This window comes from Astyanax mexicanus, chromosome 15 (genome assembly GCF_023375975.1).
Source record: "Astyanax mexicanus isolate ESR-SI-001 chromosome 15, AstMex3_surface, whole genome shotgun sequence".
Taxonomy (NCBI): Eukaryota; Metazoa; Chordata; class Actinopteri; order Characiformes; family Acestrorhamphidae; genus Astyanax; species Astyanax mexicanus.
In genome coordinates, this window is record NC_064422.1 from 16069850 (window position 1) to 16090768 (window position 20919).

Here is a 20919-nt window from a genome sequence, read left to right on the forward strand (position 1 = left end):
ATATATATATATTATTGAGGAGACAGGGCACTGACCGATATCTTAACCAATCGTGGAGCCGATTCAAGGAGAAAGTCCCGCCTTTCAGGAGAAACAGCCAATCAGCTTGCAAAGGAGGGTCAGTGTGGGAAAGCCCCCCGTCGCTGTGAGTTCAGGCAGCTAGTTAGAGCAGCTGATGTTAAAACATACATGGATATACAGCAATTTTTCTAAAAGAAAGGTAACGGTAGGCTAATCATGTAAACTGTGATGAGATTTTTCTGATAGCTGCTTAAAAATACAGCTTGTGACTTTAGAAAAAAATACAGCTTGTGACTCTAGAACTAGAAATGTGGAGAGGACCGAAATGAACTGAACTGATCAGGGGTGGAGTGATCAAAAGAAAGAAGTATTAATTAAAAATTATGAATTGTGTAGGCCCCTTAGGACTAATTTTTACTGATGGAACATATCTGGTCCATGTCCTTTTAGTAAAAGCTCATGATACTATTTTTAGTTCACCTACAGTCATTTTGCAGAATTTGTGCACCCTTTGTTCAATTTTATATCCATTAAATAAATAAAAAATATATCATATAAAAGAGTGCATTTATTACAAAAAGACATGAAATCTTATATATTTTTAAATATATAGAAAAGGGTATTTAATTTGGCTGTATTAAAAGAATGACATATGTAGGAATGTCCACAACATTTCAGATTCTGATAATCTAATTGTAGTGTGTAAGTGGTTCACTTGTGGTTATTTTAGATTTTTTGTAAACCCGTCTTAAAATGTAAGGGATACTGAACCTTCGTTGGGCTGGTGGGACGGCTTTAGGAGTACAGAGGAAAATATCCCTTATTCTTAAATGTAAAACTTGACAGGTATGCCCAGAACAGTGAGAACCACCAACCACCCGGACTCCTAAAAATTGTGAACATAAAGCTGAATTTAAACATATGTGAGTCACTGCTTCAACATGAAAATGTCTTTCCATGTCATTGAATCTCTGACATTAACACAGCAAGAATGGTCAAAAGAGATATGGCATTTAACCTTCAGTGGAAAAGTTGACTAAATGAACGCTATCTGTTTCCTTACAAACAGTACTACTATGCTTAAATGGACCCTAAGCCTCTAAAATGGGTCCTTTCTCACCACTTACAAGACTTTGTTTTACATGTATGATATATTATGAACAGTTTCCTGTTCCTAGTTAACAGAAGGGAACATAAAATAATTTACTGATACAATTTACCTGAACAGATGACTCCAGCATCTTTAGAATGATCACAGTTATGTTTACCCCATCCTGCTGATTCTCAGTTCCTCAGTGTAGACTCAGAGCCACTGCAGTGCACATTATCCATCCAGATTGGTCCTGATCCTGATCCAAAGTAAGACTCATGATATGTATCTACAGCTTCTCCACAGCCCAGCTCTCTACACACCACTGCAGCATCTCTCATATCCCAGTTATTACCACACACTGATCCCCACTGTCCTCTATAAAGAACCTCCACTCTCCCAGCACAGCGACTGTCACCATCTACCAACCTCACACTGCCTGTACAACAGTGAGTAAGACAGACCAAGACATTGAGAAAGAATGGAAAAAAAACATGTATTTTCACCACTATAAATGATGTAAAGTAGAATTGTGGCTGAAAACTGAAATAATAGCAAGACATTTGCATTTTTGACAGAATTACAAAAAGTTTACATAAACATTGAGCTAATCTTAATGACATTAATCACAAACATGCAGCTCTTACCAGAACACACCAGTCCCACATCATTATCATGGGAGCAGTTGTGTTTGAGTGAAGATGATTTTGGACAGAAGTGAATCTGTGATTCATTTCCTCTACACTGAAGCTCCTCTGACCACACCTGACCCTCCACTCTACCAAAAGCAGCTGCTCCCAGAACCTCCACAGGAGAACCACAGCCCAGCTCCCGACACACAACCTCTGCATCCTGCTGGTTAAAGTCAGCATCACACACTGTGACCCAGCTCTCTCCATGAAGAACCTCCACTCTTCCAGAGTAGCGAGAGCCATTAACCAGCAGGACTCCTAAAAATTACCATGAAAAAAAGAAAGCTTATTTATCAGTAATGATAAATGATTAAGCATGATGATGCTAAATATTGCACAATGAATGATTCATAAATGCATTGGAAAAAACTAAAGAGAGTATAAGGATTCAAAATAAGTTCAGTAAAGCTATGAATTACATTAAACAAATTAATATGGATCAGCAAAATTATGAAATCAGTAAAAAAAAAAATCAGTAAATTAATTGTTGGTTGAGAATTCCAGTGTACAGCACAGTTTGGTGATTGCTCAGTTTAAACATACCAATGTAGTGGATTAACCAGAGGATTTCTTCATTGCTTGGACACAAACACACACTACCCCCACTTTACGGCCTATAAGGAAACTTCGAACCCAGAACACTCTAAAAAAACCTTGGAGTAATCTTTTTTTCAAACAACCTTAAATTTCAAAATGACATTTACTGACTATTTCTTCACTCAGCCTCGCTCAAGAGCCCTAAATGCGAGTTTAGGGTAAAATTCTGTTTACATTCCTCCAAGTCATAAACCTCGGAGTTAATGTAAACATTTGGAACATTTGCAACACCATCACTAGGATGGGACTGCGGACTTAAGAGAGTGTCAAAACTTAATTAATGCCTTGGAAATTGTTAATTCACCAAATGTTGTACCAATTTAGGGGTTTGTGCCTAGTTATTTCTGCAATCACTTAGAAATAAGATTAATGAAATTAAGAGAAATGTTCTAAGCTTGGGATTCCATTTTCAACATTGCAGGCTCAAATTCTGTGGGGTGCAGAAAGAGCTCCTTCCCCCACCATCGTAAATTCCGATGCCAACCGCTTATCTAAACTCAGCAAAGGGGAGGAATTTCTCACTCAGAAGATTTTGCTTAAAATACATATATATTGACTATATAAAAAAGGTGTTTTATAGAATGTTTACTAAATAATGGTATATGTGTCTGGTATATGGTATATGTGTTTGGATGTGTCCTGATTGAATTCTCCTACACATTCAAGTCTGAATCAACAAGGTTTAATTAGCATTTGATAATTTAGCTTTATTTGGTTATCAGTGGTTTAACCATGTATTATCTTTTAAGTGATTTAATTGGGTTTAAATAATAACATGACTCTTGATCTCTTTCTGACAGAGTACCATCCATCGTTGTATTTCTAAGATTATCTTGAATATTACATGTTTGTGGGCAATATATATATATATTACATTTATTGTGATTCAATTGTAAGATTGTTTGTTTCCTGAATTTATCCTCACAAACTGATATGCTGAAAAATGTATTTTGATCCACTGTTTAATTGAGTTTTCTTTTGGTTTGATCTATTAGAAAAATGCTGAAGCATGCTGACCATGTGAGCGAGGGGGGGTTTATGGCCCTTTGTGAATCCCCACCAAAGTTTGAAATTGCTCCTAGACCAATCAAAACACAGACATTTGGGCCACAGGGCCAATCATAGCTCAGGGGCCAAACAGGCCACAGAGACTAATAGTAAAACTGGGCAGACACAGTTCAGTTTCGAGTTTAGAGTTTCCAGTTCAGTTTGGAGTTGAGGAGAGTGGAAGAAGATGGGTTGAAGGAAGCAGTTAGAAGAGAGAAGTTAGAGGAGAGAGGTTAGAGAGGGCCTAGAGATGAAGAAAGGATAAACTGTTAGTTAGTCATCTTAGGTTAGTTTTCTTAGACTAGTGCATTTAATCTTCTTCAAGCATAATGGTATTAGTTATCCTAGTTTAAATAACTAAGCTATTTTATGATCTACGGAGTTCTCCTGCTTGCCAAGATAGTTAATATAGTTCAGTAAACCAACTAGACCAACCGACGGATCACCGAGAGGGTACGCCAGCCGAGCCAGCTCCAGGGAAGGCTTTCCCTGTGCAGAGACTAGAAGTGGGTGTCGACCAGGTGCGCCGCTGGCCCACAGAGCACCATCTTTACCCTGCGGATGGGTCCACACTGGACCTTCTAGGGGTGCAGGATGTCAGCCGAACAAGAGGTTTAAACAGCGGACCGAACCGATGGGGACCCCCCTTTGTAGACGTCTCAGAGTAAGGCAGTTTGGGTATTTCTCTCAGCAATTGGTGTTTTGGTTGGTCAAGTCTAGTTTGGTTATTGTTCTTAACTCTCTTCGTAGTATAGATTAATTTTTAGTTATTTGGCGAAAGGGATGATCTTTGTAGGCCGTAAAATATCTTACTTATCTACTTATTTTAGTGTTCTCATTTGATTAGTTCGACCTCATTACATTAAGACCCTTATTTAGAAATATTCACTTAATAGTTCTATTAATCTTTATTCCTTTCATACCAGTATTATAACGTGTTTGTTCTTTTATTTTTCATTTATTATTCTACACTATGATTTGATATCTAATGGCTACATTATGACTTTTTAATTAATTATTTACTCATATCTGTGTGATTTAATAAAATACTTTTATTTTACAAAACCTGTAATTTCAGTGTGTTTTTCTGGATAACTTGGTTATGAAAATTTCTGTCACCTGTAGAAACCACACCCTGAGATGTCTTGTGTTATTAATTAATTTGATTAATTAATTAATTAATTAATTAATCTAATTAAATTAATTTAATAACTGGCGCCCAATTAAAAATATTTCAACATCTCAATTAGCACCAGGTATTAAACCACTGAGCCCGCTACATAATTGGCTCGCCAACGTGGGGCAGGATTATATTCTTATTGGTTCTCCGCCGCGAGACCAGAATATATACACATTTCATAACCAGTTCCAGAAAATAGCGCTGTAAGTTGCAGAATAAAGTGTATTTTGTTGTTATTATTAAATGCGTTAGCTGCTGGCTAGCTGGCCTAGCTGGAGTTAACTGCATAAACCCAGCGTGTTAGAAACACACGTGTTTTTGTTTACAATTCAGGACTGGCCAGTCCCCTGTCTGTGTCACGCGCACAGTCCCCCGCTGTGTGTGCGTCGCCCGCACGGTCCCCTGTGTGTCTGTATAACGTGTACAGTTGTGTGTGTGGTACGTGAGCGCTCTTGAAAACATTACTCTTATTTGTAAAATAAGCTTGGTTGACACACCGCCGTGTGTGGGCAACCTTAAACCCGGGTGTATATACGTGTATATACGTGTGTACTTACATAAAGTTCGAACTGTTTCCGGTAAAATAGACATATTTTGCCAGTGTTGATCTGATAAGGCCTTCGCGCAGCTCTGAGCCGCGGATTTCCGGCTCACTGACTCCGCGCTCCAGTTAAAACTGCCGGTTTTTGCGCGAAATCCGTAAAATCCTGCAGTACTGGACACTTCCACGTGCGTAAAAGAGTAGCTAACTTTTACGTAACACCACCCTGAGTGGCAGGAAGTCTATTGTGTGCGTGATTAAACTAACCACGCCAGGATGTAAATCCTCTTTGCTCATCTTGTGAAGTGTGTTGCTGCTGTGTTAAACTTTAGGACAGCCGAGTCCTTCTCCTCTGCTATTCACAGTCGACTGAGTCAGTCAAATCTGCTGACCAGGTCCCAGACCCAAGGGGCGGTCCTTAACGTGGCATCATCAGTGGGCGTGACCACTCCCACCAGTCGGCCTCTGCCACCATCTGGTGGACAGCCTGACTATTTACACTCAAACTCAAAGGGTGTTTTACTACCCCTCACCACTAGGGGGGGTACACTGCCACATCGCCATCTGGTGTTTGATTTGGTTAACTGCATACAGTGCAGAAAGGTGCATTTCATTTGTTTGACCACCAGAGGGAGCCACTTAGCCATATAGCTGTGTCGCCACCTGGTGTTGTACTTGTGTAATTGCTATCATCCTGTAGAGTGCATTTAGAGTTTCTGTCGCCAGAGGGTGCCAATTTCAAACAAACTTTTTGTTAAGTTAATAAAGGGAATTTGCATTGTGGTGGGGTTAAATGGTTTGTAAATAAGTAAACAAATAACTGCATTCATTTAATCGGTTAATATTAAATAGTTAAATTTAAGTTTCAGGTCTGCTCTCTCAAACATTACTCTTTATGTTACATTGAACCAAGCTAAATAGCTATCTCCATTGAGTAACTAATCACAACATAAAATAATTAACTGGTCATTTTAATCAATTTGATTAAGTAAAGTTAATTAAATTTTTGTTAATTAATTATTTTCAATTTAATTCAACCATCTTCAAATAAATTAAGCTTAATTATTGATCGATTAAGATCAATTATTAATAACTGATTGAAATTAATTAATTAATTAACCATTAAAAAAAAAAAAAAAAAAAAATCTATCCAGTTATCAGTTACTCAACCATATACCCAGCACACCTGTGCTTAATACATAGTTAAATTCTCCCATCCTGTACATAGTTAATAACTCTACCCATATTTAGATTTAGACATTGTGTATAGTGCCCTACAGTTATTAAACTGTTCACTAGCATCACTGACAACAAATCTAACTATTCTTTTAAAATTAATCTACTAATTGTAACCTTAGGTCGCCCACTTTTAACAGATTTTCTTCTAAAAAAAGGCACAATGCTAATCAACTCGTACATAAAATAAACTTGTTTGTCACCAAAATTGTTTGATTCCACGTGCTTTACGTAAATCAAAATGTGTGTCACCGAAAAAGCTCTTTTAGAGCTTACAGCTGGTTTACCCCCAGGACTTACCGTCCCAGTCCAACAAACGGACAGTGGGGGTCTCCATGCACTAATTGCCAAAAGCCTCAATGAGTGTGTATCTAAAATCCTTGAGGGCAAGCAACAAGTGGATCCGATTTCTCTAATACTGTGGAAACAACTGCTGTTGTCACAGGATCAACTTGCTGCTTCCTCCAAAACCATTCAAAATCTCCAAGCAGAGATTGTGACTTTAAATGATAGAGTTGCAGACCTAGAGAACAAAACTGTACAGTCTGAAATGAACCAAAGAGACCTCAAAACCGAAGTGCAGCTGCTTCAAAAGGAAGCCAACATAGCTACCCAACTTGCAGCTCAGTCACAGGAAAAACTAAAACATGCTATTGCAAAACAGGTTGAGCTACAAACTGAATTAGCACATGCTAACAATGCAGTCAAATTAACTCGAGACCAAACAGAGTTAACATTTGAGCTGATGATGGAGGGAGACTCCCCCATCAATCCAGCTGGTAAATCAGGAACCCCTGGGGTTCCGGATCCTAAGCAACAACCATCCACAAATACATTCCCTCTAGCCTCCCTTAAAGGTGCTGAAGCACCAGTAGAACCAAGGTTCACTCAGCGTTCCCAGCCACATGGGACCTCTGTGCAACCTCAAGCACCCTCTGATAGAGATTTGGACAAAATTGCGCGTAACATCCCACGCTTTGAACCAGAACCGGACGGTTCTAATGATGTCCACCAGTATCTTCGCGACATTGACTTCTTCTTACGCCGTTTCCCCAAGGCCACGGTAAATGATAAAATCTACCTCATTAAGGTGTCCTCTAGTCGGGAAGTTGGACGTTTCATTGAGCGCCAACCACCCCAGGTTAAGAGAGATTATCCTGCTCTTTGCAAGGCTTTGGAGAATGAGTTCTCCAACCACCTTGTTCAAACCGGCCTTGCTGCAGCTCTTGCAATTAAGCAGAGTCGCCAGGAAACACCCCTACAGTACTATCACCGCCTCAGGCTAGCTTATTTCGGCTATAGAAATGAGCCTGGAATGGAGGAAGAGGAAGTTTTCAAAACATTGTTCGTGAGAAACCTCCATCCCTCCACCAGTCGCTCTTTTGGAGTCGCAGCCTGCCCTCGTACGCTAACAAGCCGGCAGCTGCGTGATTTGGCTCTCAGAGGATTTGCTAAGTTCCAACCAAACATTAATAAAAAATCAGAGTCAAATGACATCCTGATAATTAATGAGCAGTCCTCCCACGTCAAACAAAAAGGGGCACACAAGGCTCCGATGCCACCTAAGACCCAGTTAAACCACAAAAACCAGAGAGTGTTCCACTCTTGGCGTCGCTCGTCCCTACATTGGGCCAAGCAAAGTGACCAAAAGCCCTCCTATCGAAAGAAAGGTAGGATAAAACGCAGTTGGAATGGCAAACACTCACAGCACCATGCTCGAGCACAGAGCTCCAGCAAACTTCAATCTCCGCTCAGGAGAAGGAGCCCAAAGCACCACAAACGTTGGTGTCCACCTAAAGGGCACAAGCATGAGACATATCCAACTAACCTGAGCACTAAAGACGGCAGTCTGCTCAGACAATTTCGTAACGAAATACGCAAGCAGGACAATGCTGAATCTGAATTCTTGCCAATTGTCCATGCTCCAGATCAACCTGCTTGGGGGGGTGCGAAATCCATCCACTCCAATGCAGCCTTGGTTGTACAGCCAGACGCTGAAAACAACCACACTGAGGAAGCTTCTTTCCTCAGCCTGGAGGATCCACCACCTAAACAATTCTTGGGTTTCTTAACCGAGAAAGGTTCAACACCAAAATTCTACCTAGCCACCTGGCTGGAAGATGTGTTCGGGTATGAAGCTCTTTTGGACACGGGGTCAGACATTTCTCTGATGTCAAATTCACTTTTTGACCAGGTGAGGGCGACAGCCCGCCGAAACAACAAAAAGATACCTCTGAAAAAGTGTGCTCTTCACCTTCAACCATATTCGCACACTGGTATCACTCTGCATTCAGCAGCCCTGGTGCACGTTGCCATCGGTCCAATGAGCCTCACCCATCCAATTCACATTTCTCCGTTGGAGAACGTCCCATTGCTCTTTGGCAAAGACCTCCTTGACCGGTTCAAACCATTGATTGACTTTCAGCATCGTAGAATCTGGGCACAGGTTTGCGAACCCCTGCCCTGTCCTAAGGCACAGGATAGAGTTCAATGCTATCATGTTGCTAGCAACATTGAGCCACACAAGCTCATTGAACCTTCAAATTCCACGGGAATCAATGAGAAGCTCACTGTCAGGGTTCTGAAACCACCATCTTCAGAGTCCCCTAGCATGACTCTAAAACAAAACACCTGTTCATGGGCATTGACTCCCTCTATGGCTGTAGATGAGTACAACCCAAAAGCTGGAAAGTCATTCACTCTTAACACAACGGTCAACGGTGAAATCTTTGTTCCATGGGCTGACAAGTCAGCTGTTCACAGACCACCTGCAGGTTCCTTGCCACGGACTAACTGTGATCCTCTGTTCGTGCACCAAAAGGATTGTTCTCTTCTTGTTCCTGCACCAGTGGTTCCAGACAAACACAGTCCCTTGGATTCTTATGAATGTAAAAACATTCCCACCATCTACACAGATGGATGTGCTTTTCAGAATGCTCAAATCAAATGGAAAGTTAACATGACAATTGGTGCATGTGACAACACTTCTTTCAGAACACTGGCATTTCAACTTGATCCACTTGCCACTTACTGTGCGTCTTTCAGGATGCTCAAGGGCCTGTTTGTTTATGCCCCAGATACACACGCTTCATCTTCATTCGTGGTGCCTCAGTGCCATGGGGGGGAGAGCCTAGCCCAGGCCCTCGATCACCCATGGGTGGACCACAAAATGATGGGGAAAACACACAGAGCACTCCCACAATTGACATATCTGCCACTTGTTGGAAAAAGGCTAGTGTGTTTTCAGCCCCAATCTTCAGAAGATCTGTGTGGTATATGGCCAATTCCACAAATGGATTGGGTCGAAAGACTCATGAAATTTGTTCGAAGGAACAAACATCGCATCACTGTGGCAGGTGCATTTGCCAGATGGAGGGGACGTCCCCCAGACCCTATTGAAATGGCTCAGGCCACAACTTTTTCGCTGAACCACACTTTCTCAGGTGTTGGTATATCTCACCGTTCTAGCGGAGAACTGCGGAAACACCCAAAACTGGGAAAAAGCACGCTTGGATACCAACCATTGTGCTACACTGCTGACAAGCTACTGGTGAGGTCCCAGCACAGCACTGGCAAAACAATTCGCGAGCTCAGGTCTCATTGGTTTGGTCCTCATGCAGGGGCAGACAAACTGCCTCGCATCTGGAACCAAATCCCGCATCGTCAGTGTTTTATTAAACCGATTCTCAAACAAGTTCACTGTAACCCAATTAAACTATGCAAAAGCCCCATGGGACAAGTCGGGACCAATAATGCCCTAGGTTAAATCATAATACGGGGCCACACACTGAGTGTTCATTGTCCACCATTTTCTGGCCTGACGCAATTGTTAAATTGAGAACGTACCACACATTCATTGTCTGGAACTCACCTATCCGAGTAGCATAACCCACAACAAATTGGATATTTTGTTAAACCTAGAGTTTGAATCACCATTTCAAACCATTAGCATAGCAGTATAATAAATACGTGGAGAAGGGGGGGTGCCAATTTTTTTTTTCTCTCCTCTCTTCAGGTGCCCAAAACATATTTTGTTTCCCTTCTGACTACGTTTGCTCCGCTATATTGTTCTCAATTGTTGACTAAGTAGTGGCTAATTATTGAAGCATACCTTATGGGTAGGTTGTCTTGATAAAGTTATAAAGGAACAAATAGCTAGCAAACTATTTGTGACCCTTTCCTATGCTTGTTGCCACACTATCACATTAAATTAACTATTTTATTCAGAACCAAAAGCCAATAGCTACAACAAAAAAAAAAAAAAAAAAAAAAAAAAAACTGATCATCAGAGAAATTGTATATCCATTAGACCAAAAACTCTGTCAGCGACCTTGTAGTAGATTGTCTTAAGAAAGCATGACCAACAAGACACCAATTGCATGAAAGATGTACCCTAACGTGCTCTGTCTACAGAAATCCACGTTGACATCGACCGATGACCCAACGTCCAGTGGCCCATCGATCGATGGGGGGGGAATGTAGTGGATTAACCAGAGGATTTCTTCATTGCTTGGACACAAACACACACTACCCCCACTTTACGGCCTATAAGGAAACTTCGAACCCAGAACACTCTAAAAAAACCTTGGAGTAATCTTTTTTTCAAACAACCTTAAATTTCAAAATGACATTTACTGACTATTTCTTCACTCAGCCTCGCTCAAGAGCCCTAAATGCGAGTTTAGGGTAAAATTCTGTTTACATTCCTCCAAGTCATAAACCTCGGAGTTAATGTAAACATTTGGAACATTTGCAACACCATCACTAGGATGGGACTGCGGACTTAAGAGAGTGTCAAAACTTAATTAATGCCTTGGAAATTGTTAATTCACCAAATGTTGTACCAATTTAGGGGTTTGTGCCTAGTTATTTCTGCAATCACTTAGAAATAAGATTAATGAAATTAAGAGAAATGTTCTAAGCTTGGGATTCCATTTTCAACATTGCAGGCTCAAATTCTGTGGGGTGCAGAAAGAGCTCCTTCCCCCACCATCGTAAATTCCGATGCCAACCGCTTATCTAAACTCAGCAAAGGGGAGGAATTTCTCACTCAGAAGATTTTGCTTAAAATACATATATATTGACTATATAAAAAAGGTGTTTTATAGAATGTTTACTAAATAATGGTATATGTGTCTGGTATATGGTATATGTGTTTGGATGTGTCCTGATTGAATTCTCCTACACATTCAAGTCTGAATCAACAAGGTTTAATTAGCATTTGATAATTTAGCTTTATTTGGTTATCAGTGGTTTAACCATGTATTATCTTTTAAGTGATTTAATTGGGTTTAAATAATAACATGACTCTTGATCTCTTTCTGACAGAGTACCATCCATCGTTGTATTTCTAAGATTATCTTGAATATTACATGTTTGTGGGCAATATATATATATATTACATTTATTGTGATTCAATTGTAAGATTGTTTGTTTCCTGAATTTATCCTCACAAACTGATATGCTGAAAAATGTATTTTGATCCACTGTTTAATTGAGTTTTCTTTTGGTTTGATCTATTAGAAAAATGCTGAAGCATGCTGACCATGTGAGCGAGGGGGGGTTTATGGCCCTTTGTGAATCCCCACCAAAGTTTGAAATTGCTCCTAGACCAATCAAAACACAGACATTTGGGCCACAGGGCCAATCATAGCTCAGGGGCCAAACAGGCCACAGAGACTAATAGTAAAACTGGGCAGACACAGTTCAGTTTCGAGTTTAGAGTTTCCAGTTCAGTTTGGAGTTGAGGAGAGTGGAAGAAGATGGGTTGAAGGAAGCAGTTAGAAGAGAGAAGTTAGAGGAGAGAGGTTAGAGAGGGCCTAGAGATGAAGAAAGGATAAACTGTTAGTTAGTCATCTTAGGTTAGTTTTCTTAGACTAGTGCATTTAATCTTCTTCAAGCATAATGGTATTAGTTATCCTAGTTTAAATAACTAAGCTATTTTATGATCTACGGAGTTCTCCTGCTTGCCAAGATAGTTAATATAGTTCAGTAAACCAACTAGACCAACCGACGGATCACCGAGAGGGTACGCCAGCCGAGCCAGCTCCAGGGAAGGCTTTCCCTGTGCAGAGACTAGAAGTGGGTGTCGACCAGGTGCGCCGCTGGCCCACAGAGCACCATCTTTACCCTGCGGATGGGTCCACACTGGACCTTCTAGGGGTGCAGGATGTCAGCCGAACAAGAGGTTTAAACAGCGGACCGAACCGATGGGGACCCCCCTTTGTAGACGTCTCAGAGTAAGGCAGTTTGGGTATTTCTCTCAGCAATTGGTGTTTTGGTTGGTCAAGTCTAGTTTGGTTATTGTTCTTAACTCTCTTCGTAGTATAGATTAATTTTTAGTTATTTGGCGAAAGGGATGATCTTTGTAGGCCGTAAAATATCTTACTTATCTACTTATTTTAGTGTTCTCATTTGATTAGTTCGACCTCATTACATTAAGACCCTTATTTAGAAATATTCACTTAATAGTTCTATTAATCTTTATTCCTTTCATACCAGTATTATAACGTGTTTGTTCTTTTATTTTTCATTTATTATTCTACACTATGATTTGATATCTAATGGCTACATTATGACTTTTTAATTAATTATTTACTCATATCTGTGTGATTTAATAAAATACTTTTATTTTACAAAACCTGTAATTTCAGTGTGTTTTTCTGGATAACTTGGTTATGAAAATTTCTGTCACCTGTAGAAACCACACCCTGAGATGTCTTGTGTTATTAATTAATTTGATTAATTAATTAATTAATTAATTAATCTAATTAAATTAATTTAATAACTGGCGCCCAATTAAAAATATTTCAACATCTCAATTAGCACCAGGTATTAAACCACTGAGCCCGCTACACCAATTTACCTTGGCAATCAACAAGGATTTAGGGTGGGTTAAAAAGAAAAATCATATGTGCTGTACACTTTGCCTACATGGCAGATAATGTACAGTCCCTGTTTACAGTGTTTTACCTGAACAGATAACTCCAGCATAGGACACCCCTAATCAAAATGTATATTATTGTGACTACAGAAGGAAATAAAAATGACCTAATGTTTAGAACACATAACATTGAAGTGGACACGTCTATTTAGCATTTTTAATATTTTTTCCCTTTACAGTTTCAAAATAACAAAAATAAAAAAGATACACATAGACTTTTAATTTGTTGGCAATCCTGTAGCAGTTATTTTCCAGACACTATATGACCTCCACCAGTCTTGTTACCTGCTTAATGGACTGGAGGAACAGAACAGTAGACACATACTTAATTCACCATTCTTGCTTTTAAACTATGTGCTGCCAGTACAAGTATTCTAAGTCTGTTTCACTCCAACCCAGAATATTACATGTGATTCACATGGACACATGTTGCTGTAGCCATTTTGTATAATGTGTTACTGCAGCTCCAAAAATCCACAAATTATCTCCAAAACAACAGTCTCTTGTGTCTGTTAGACTAGAGAAACTCATTACATTTGTCCAAAGTCTATTGTGTTTATAATTAGTGCTATCCACCAGGAAGTTTCTGCTAGCTGTGTTTTTAATGTTTTTAAACTCACACTGCAAGGTATTCTAGACAAACACAGATCCCCTACACTTTATTACACTATTATCCACTAAAAAACAAATGCCAGAACAGTAATGCTGCACAAACATAACACCCTCACCCCAAACAAACAATATAATAAGTCACAAATATTTAATTTCACCAGGTCTTAATGGCAAACAGGTAATGGAGCACAGGGCTGACCTACTGAGACAGAGGGCTGTCTAAGTAGGAATAGATGAAGTCACAGGCTCATTGTGCTGAATGCAGTTCTTACCTGCACACACCAGTCCCACATCATTATCATGGGAGCAGTTGTGTTTGAGTGAAGATGATTTTGGACAGAAGTGAGTCTGAGATTTGTTTCCTCTACACTGAAGCACCTCTGACCACACCTGACCCTCCCCTCTACCAAACGCAGCTGCTCCCAGAACCTTCACAGGAGAACCACAGCCGAGCTCTCGACACACAACCTCTGCACCCTGCTGGTCAAAGTCAGCATCACACACTGTGACCCAGCTCTCTCCATGAAGAACCTCCACTCTCTCAGAGCAGCGAGAACCTAAAACCAGCCTGGCTCCTAAAATATCACAAGAGCATAAACAATGAGATAACAACAGGATTTAATAAATGAAAGTCAGACAGCACAGACACACAATGTAACTATTCAATACAGTGCACATATTATATGAACATAGTGTAGCTTGCCTGAACAGATGACTCCAGAATTGTTTACCCCATACTGGTGATCTACAGTTCTTCAGTCTAGACTCTGATCCACTACAGTCCACATCATCCATCCAGATTGGTCCTGATCCTGATCCAAAATGAGATTTGCCCAGTGCATCTACAGCTTCTCCACAGCCCAGCTCTCTACACACCACTGCAGCATCACTCATATCCCAGTCATCACCACACACTGTTCCCCACTGCCCTCTATGAAGAACCTCCACTCTCCCAGCACAGCGACTGCCACCATCCACCAACCTCACACTGCCTGTACAACAGACAAGGAATAAAGAAAGAAAGAAGCGAATAAAAAAAAAGAAATAATAATAGGTCTATGCTTCTTCAGCATCGCAAGGTTATTTAACATAATTCTTAACAGATTTCGCTAATTCAAACAGCCCGAAAATGTTTTAAATAGCTCAATTTTAACGCTCTAATTACTAAAAAATGGCTCGGGTTCAGAAGGACAGTTTATGGCTCAGGTCGGGTCTGGCTCGGGCAGAAAGTGCATGGATTTGGGCCGGGTCGGGCTGGATTTTTGGGCCCGATCTAAGCTCTACCGCTCCACACACTGCAGGCGTTTTGCACTGCGGTCAAGCCAGCCCCCACTTCAAAACATTTGGTCAAACTAGCCCCCACGCTGTTTCTTAGAGCGCGCATACACTGAACATTGCGGCAAGCGTGAGAAGGAACACATTTCAAAATAAAAGTCCCCCCTTAATATCACGACATTATGCTGTGGAGTGGTATTAAAAGGAATCCACACAATATCACATGTTATGTCTGATATCACATGTCAATTTCATGTAGTCCTGGTAGTACACAAAATAAAAGCCCTGTAAATTATAACAAGTATGTTAATTAAATAATAATAATACTAATAATAATAATACTAACAATACTACTACTACTAATAATAATACTTGTATGTGTCACTCACTTAATAGCAGGGCATTATAATGTGTCATTTCAAAATAAAGGCCCTTTAAATTTTAACATTTATGTAATTTTACACAATGTTTAGACTGTTATTAAAAGGAATCTGTCTGATATCACAGTTCAATTTCATATAGTCCTGATAGTACACTACTTGTATGTTTCACTCAATTACTATCAGAACATTTTGATGTGTCATTTCAAAGTAAAGGCCCTTTAAATTGTAACATTTATGTAATTTTACACAATGTTTAGACTGTTCTTAAAATAAATCTGTCTAATATCACAGTTGAATTTCATATAGTCCTGATAGTACACTACTTGTATGTTTCACTCACTTAATATCAAAAATTTATATGTGTTATTTCAAAATAAAGGCCCTTTAAATTATAACATTTATGTAATTTTACACAATATTTAGACTGTTCTTAAAATAAATCTGTCTGATATCACAGTTCAATTTCATATAGTCCTGATAGTACACTACTTGTATGTGTCACTCACTTAATAACAGAACATTTTGATGTGTCATTTCAAAATAAAGGCCCTTTAAATTGTAACATTTATGTAATTTTACAAAATGTTTAGACTGTTATTAAAAGAAATCTGTCTGCTATCACAGTTCAATTTCATATAGTCCTGATAGTACACTACTTGTATGTTTCACTCAATTACTATCAGAACATTTTGATGTGTCATTTTAAAATAAAAGCCCTTTAAATTGTAACATATGTAATTTTACACAATGTTTAGACTTATTAAAAGAAATCTGTCTGATATCACAGTTCAATTTCATATAGTCCTGATAGTACACTACTTGTATGTTTCACTCAATTACTATCAGAACATTTTGATGTATCATTTCAAAATAAAGGCCCTTTAAATTGTAACATTTATGTAATTTTACACAATGTTTAGACTGTTCTTAAAATAAATCTGTCTAATATCACAGTTGAATTTCATATAGTCCTGATAGTACACTACTTGTATGTTTCACTCACTTAATATCAAAAATTTTTATGTGTTATTTCAAAATAAGGGCCATTTAAATTATAACAATATTTTATTTCAACACAATGTTTAGACTGTTATTAAAAGGAATCTGTCTGATATCACAGGTCAATTTCATATAGTCCTGATAGTACACTACTTGTATGTTTCACTCACTTAATATCAGAACATTTTGATGTGTCATTTCAAAATAAAGGCCCTTTAAATTATGAAATGAAATATGAAATTGACCTGTGATATCACACAGATTCATTTTAATAACAGTCAAAACTTGCGTTAAAATAAAAATATTGTTATAATTTAAAAGGCCTTTATTTTGAAATGACACATCAAAATGTTCTGTTATTAAGTGAGTGACACATACAAGTAGTGTACTATCAGGACTATCTGAAATTGAACTGTGATATCAGACAGATTTCTTTTAATAACAGTCTAAACATTGTGTAAAATTACATAAATGTTACAATTTAAAGGGCCTTTATTTTGAAATGACACATCAAAATCTTCTGATATTAAGTGAGTGAAACATACAAGTAGTGTACTATCAGGACTATATGAAATTGACCCGTGATATCAGACAGATTTCTTTTAATAACAGTCTAAACATTGTGTTGAAATAAAATATTGTTATAATTTAAAGGGCCTTTCTTTTGAAATGACACATCAAAATGTTCTGATATTAAGTGAGTGACACATACAAGTAGTGTACTATCAGGACTATCTGAAATTGAACTGTGATATCAGACAGATTTCTTTTAATAACAGTCTAAACATTGTGTAAAATTACATAAATGTTACAATTTAAATGGCCCTTATTTTGAAATGACACATCAAAATGTTCTGATTTTAAGTGAGTGACACATACAAGTAGTGTACTATCAGGACTATCTGAAATTGAACTGTGATATCAGACAGATTTCTTTTAATAACAGTCTAAACATTGTGTAAAATTACATAAATGTTACAATTTAAAGGGCCTTTATTTTGAAATGACACATTATAATGCCCTGCTGTTAAGTGAGTGACACATACAAGTATTATTAGTAGTAGTAGTAGTATTGTTAGTAGTATTATTATTAGTATTATTATTATTATTTAATTAACATAATTGTTATAATTTACAGGGCTTTTATTTTGTGTACTACCAGGACTACATGAAATTGACATGTGATATCAGACATAACATGTGATATTGTGTGGATTCCTTTTAATACCACTCCACAGCATAATGTCGTGATATTAAGGGGGGGGACTTTTATTTTGAAATGTGTTCCTTCTCACGCTTGCCGCAATGTTCAGTGTATGCGCGCTCTAAGAAACAGCGTGGGGGCTAGTTTGACCAAGCGTTTTGAAGTTGGGGCTGGCTTGACCGCAGTCGGATAGGGGAGAAGGGTAATGCTGCAGACCGGAGCCCCCAGTGGGCGTGGCTAAAGGGCGGAGCATGTGTCAATCCTTTTCGACTGCAGCCAATCAGATACTACACTTTCGTTGTCAATCACTTTTTATTAAGCCAATCCTCAGACAGACCAAGCTGTCCATCATTTTTTACTGCAGCCAATCACCTTAACAGATCTGTCAAAAGAAGGCGGAAACTGCGCTGCTACCGGTTAAACGTAGCGCGATTTAAACTTCTGAACAGCGATGAAGCTGAATGTGTATAAATATTTTACAAAATACTACATTAACATTTTAAACACATTTATGTGCTATTGTAGTTAGTCCTGCCTATATGCCGCTCTTAAACATAACTAACTGAATGAAAACGTTAGAAAAGCCCTGACTTTTTTGACTCAAAGATTAAAAAAAAATTGATGGAGTGCCTGCTAGAGAGCCCTGTCTTACAATAAATTACAAAGATGTGCCCTCTAGATTTAGATTTACATTTAAAAATGTGTCCTAATAAATGCCCACCTGTAGGTGGAGGTCTTTCTGCCCTTTCAGTTGAAAATGGTTCCATTATATAAAAAAAGTCATTCAAAATTATTTTTAAGTCATTTATATAAGAAAGTATTTTCTACTTTCTACTGAAGATAAAATTTAAAAGCGTTTAAAAAGGTATTTATGTGAGCCCTTTAAAAAAAACATTTCAACCACTTTCAAAAGACACCTTTTTATATTTCACTTTCAACCCAAACTGGATGAAGTTTCACATTTTTTCCAACATTTTTACCACGAGGCTGAAGTTGGTTTGATATTCGCAGCTCCAGATTCGTTTGGCTCGATATTCGCAGCCTAGTATTCCCCGGCTGAAGTTGGTTTGATATTCGCAGCTGCCGCTTCACTGAACCACCGTGAACTAAAGGGAGCGTTCACAAACACCCGCTGTTTATATTAAACACCTCACAGATCAACACTGAAGGAGATAGAATGAAGAAAAGCAGTACATCTGTTTATTAACAATGTAAATATACAATATATTATTAAATATAATTTTGTATATTGTAAAATATTTATTTTAATTACTGAATTTATAATTATATATTACAATAAATAATTAAATATATATTTAATAAAATTATATTTTAAAAGCCATTGCGCTCAAAAAATATGAGGCAGATGTTCAAGTGTGATTTTGAAGAACTTTTTCATCTTGGGCCAGACCAAATACACATGATCTGAAGAGTACTAGTCTTCTTCTTTAAGGAAAACCTGGAATTAGCCTGGCCCGAGCTGATTTTATACTTTAAAATGAACTGGCAACATGGAATAACGATAGATAATGCACAAAAAAATTGAATATAAAGCTGATGTTCTAGTGTGATTTTGAAGGACTTTTTAATCTTGGGCCAGACCGAATACACATGATCTGAAGAGTACTAGTCTTCTACTTTGAGAAAAACCTGGAATTAGCCTAGCCCAAGCTGATTTTATACTTTAAAATTAACTGGCAACATGGCCTACCGATCAATAATGCACAAAAAAAATGAATATAAAGCTTATGTTCTAGTGTGATTTTGAAGGACTTTTTAATCTTGGGCCAGAACAAATACACATGATCTGAAGAGAACTAGTCTGCTACTTTAAGGAAAACCTGGAATTAGCCTGGCCCGAGCTGATTTCATACTTTAAAATGAACTGGCAACATGGTATAACGAGCCATAATGCACAAGTTTTTTTATGTAAAGCTGATGTTCTAGTGTGATTTTGAAAGACTTTTTCATCTTGGGCCAGACCAAATACACATGATCTGAAGAGTACTAGTCTTCTTCTTTAAGGAAAACCTGGAATTAGCCTGGCCCGATCTGATTTTATACTTTAAAATTAACTGGCAACGTGGCCTACCGATCCATAATGCACAAAAAATTGAATATAAAGCTGATGTTCTAGTGTGATTTTGAAAGACTTTTTAATCTTGGGCCAGAACAAATACACATGATCTGAAGAGAACTAGTCTTCTACTTTAAGGAAAACCTGGAATTAGCCTGGCCCGAGCTGATTTTATACTTTAAAATGAACTGGCAACATGACATGAAAGCCATTTTGCACAGAAATAATGAATATAAAGCATTGATTCTGAGAATACCAGAACACTTCATCTCATGTGTATTTGGTCTGAAAAAAAAAGTCCAAAATCATACTGGAATATCAGCTTTAAATAATATTTTTTTTGTGCTGCCATGTTGCCAATTAATTGTGCAGTCTAAAATCAGCTCGGGCCAGGCTAATTCCAGGTTTTCCTTAAAGTAGAAGACTAGTACTCTTCAGATCATGTGTATTTGGTCTGGCCCAAGATTAAAAAGTCCTTCAAAATCACACTAGAACATCAGCTTTAAATTAAACTTTTTTGTGCCTTATGGATAGGTATGCCATGTTGCCAGTTCATTTTAAAGTATAAAATCAGCTCGGGCCAGGCTAATTCCAGGTTTTCCTTAAAGAAGAAGACTAGTACTCTTTAGATCATGTGTATTTGGTCTGGCCCAACATGAAAAAGGTCTTCAAAATCACACTTGAACATCTGCCTCATATTTTTTGAGCGCAATGGCTTTTAAAATATAATTTTATTAAATATATATTTAATTATTTATTGTAATATATAATTATAAATTCAGTAATTAAAATAAATATTTTACAATATACAAAATTACATTTAATACGATATTGTATATTTACATTGTTAATAAACAGATGTACTGCTTTTCTTCATTCTATCTCCTTCAGTGTTGATCTGTGAGGTGTTTAATATAAACAGCGGGTGTTTGTGAACGCTCCCTTTAGTTCACGGTGGTTCAGTGAAGCGGCAGCTGCGAATATCAAACCAACTTCAGCCGGGGAATACGAGGCTGCAAATA

At 38.1% G+C, this 20919-nt stretch overlaps 1 protein-coding gene across 1 annotated transcript in view; it reads right to left on the reverse strand.

Annotated features, from left to right (window-relative positions):
• LOC125781184 (scavenger receptor cysteine-rich type 1 protein M130-like) overlaps positions 1-14710 on the reverse strand; it is a 35199-nt gene extending 20489 nt beyond the window's left edge. Inside the window, exons 1-3 of the mRNA XM_049464507.1 lie at positions 14663-14710; positions 14232-14534; positions 1955-2061 (exon numbers count right to left, since the gene is read on the reverse strand). The gene's annotated coding sequence lies outside the window, so the exon portion shown is untranslated. The remainder of the gene's footprint in view (positions 1-1954; positions 2062-14231; positions 14535-14662) is intronic.
• Positions 14711-20919: the final 6209 nt, after the last annotated feature.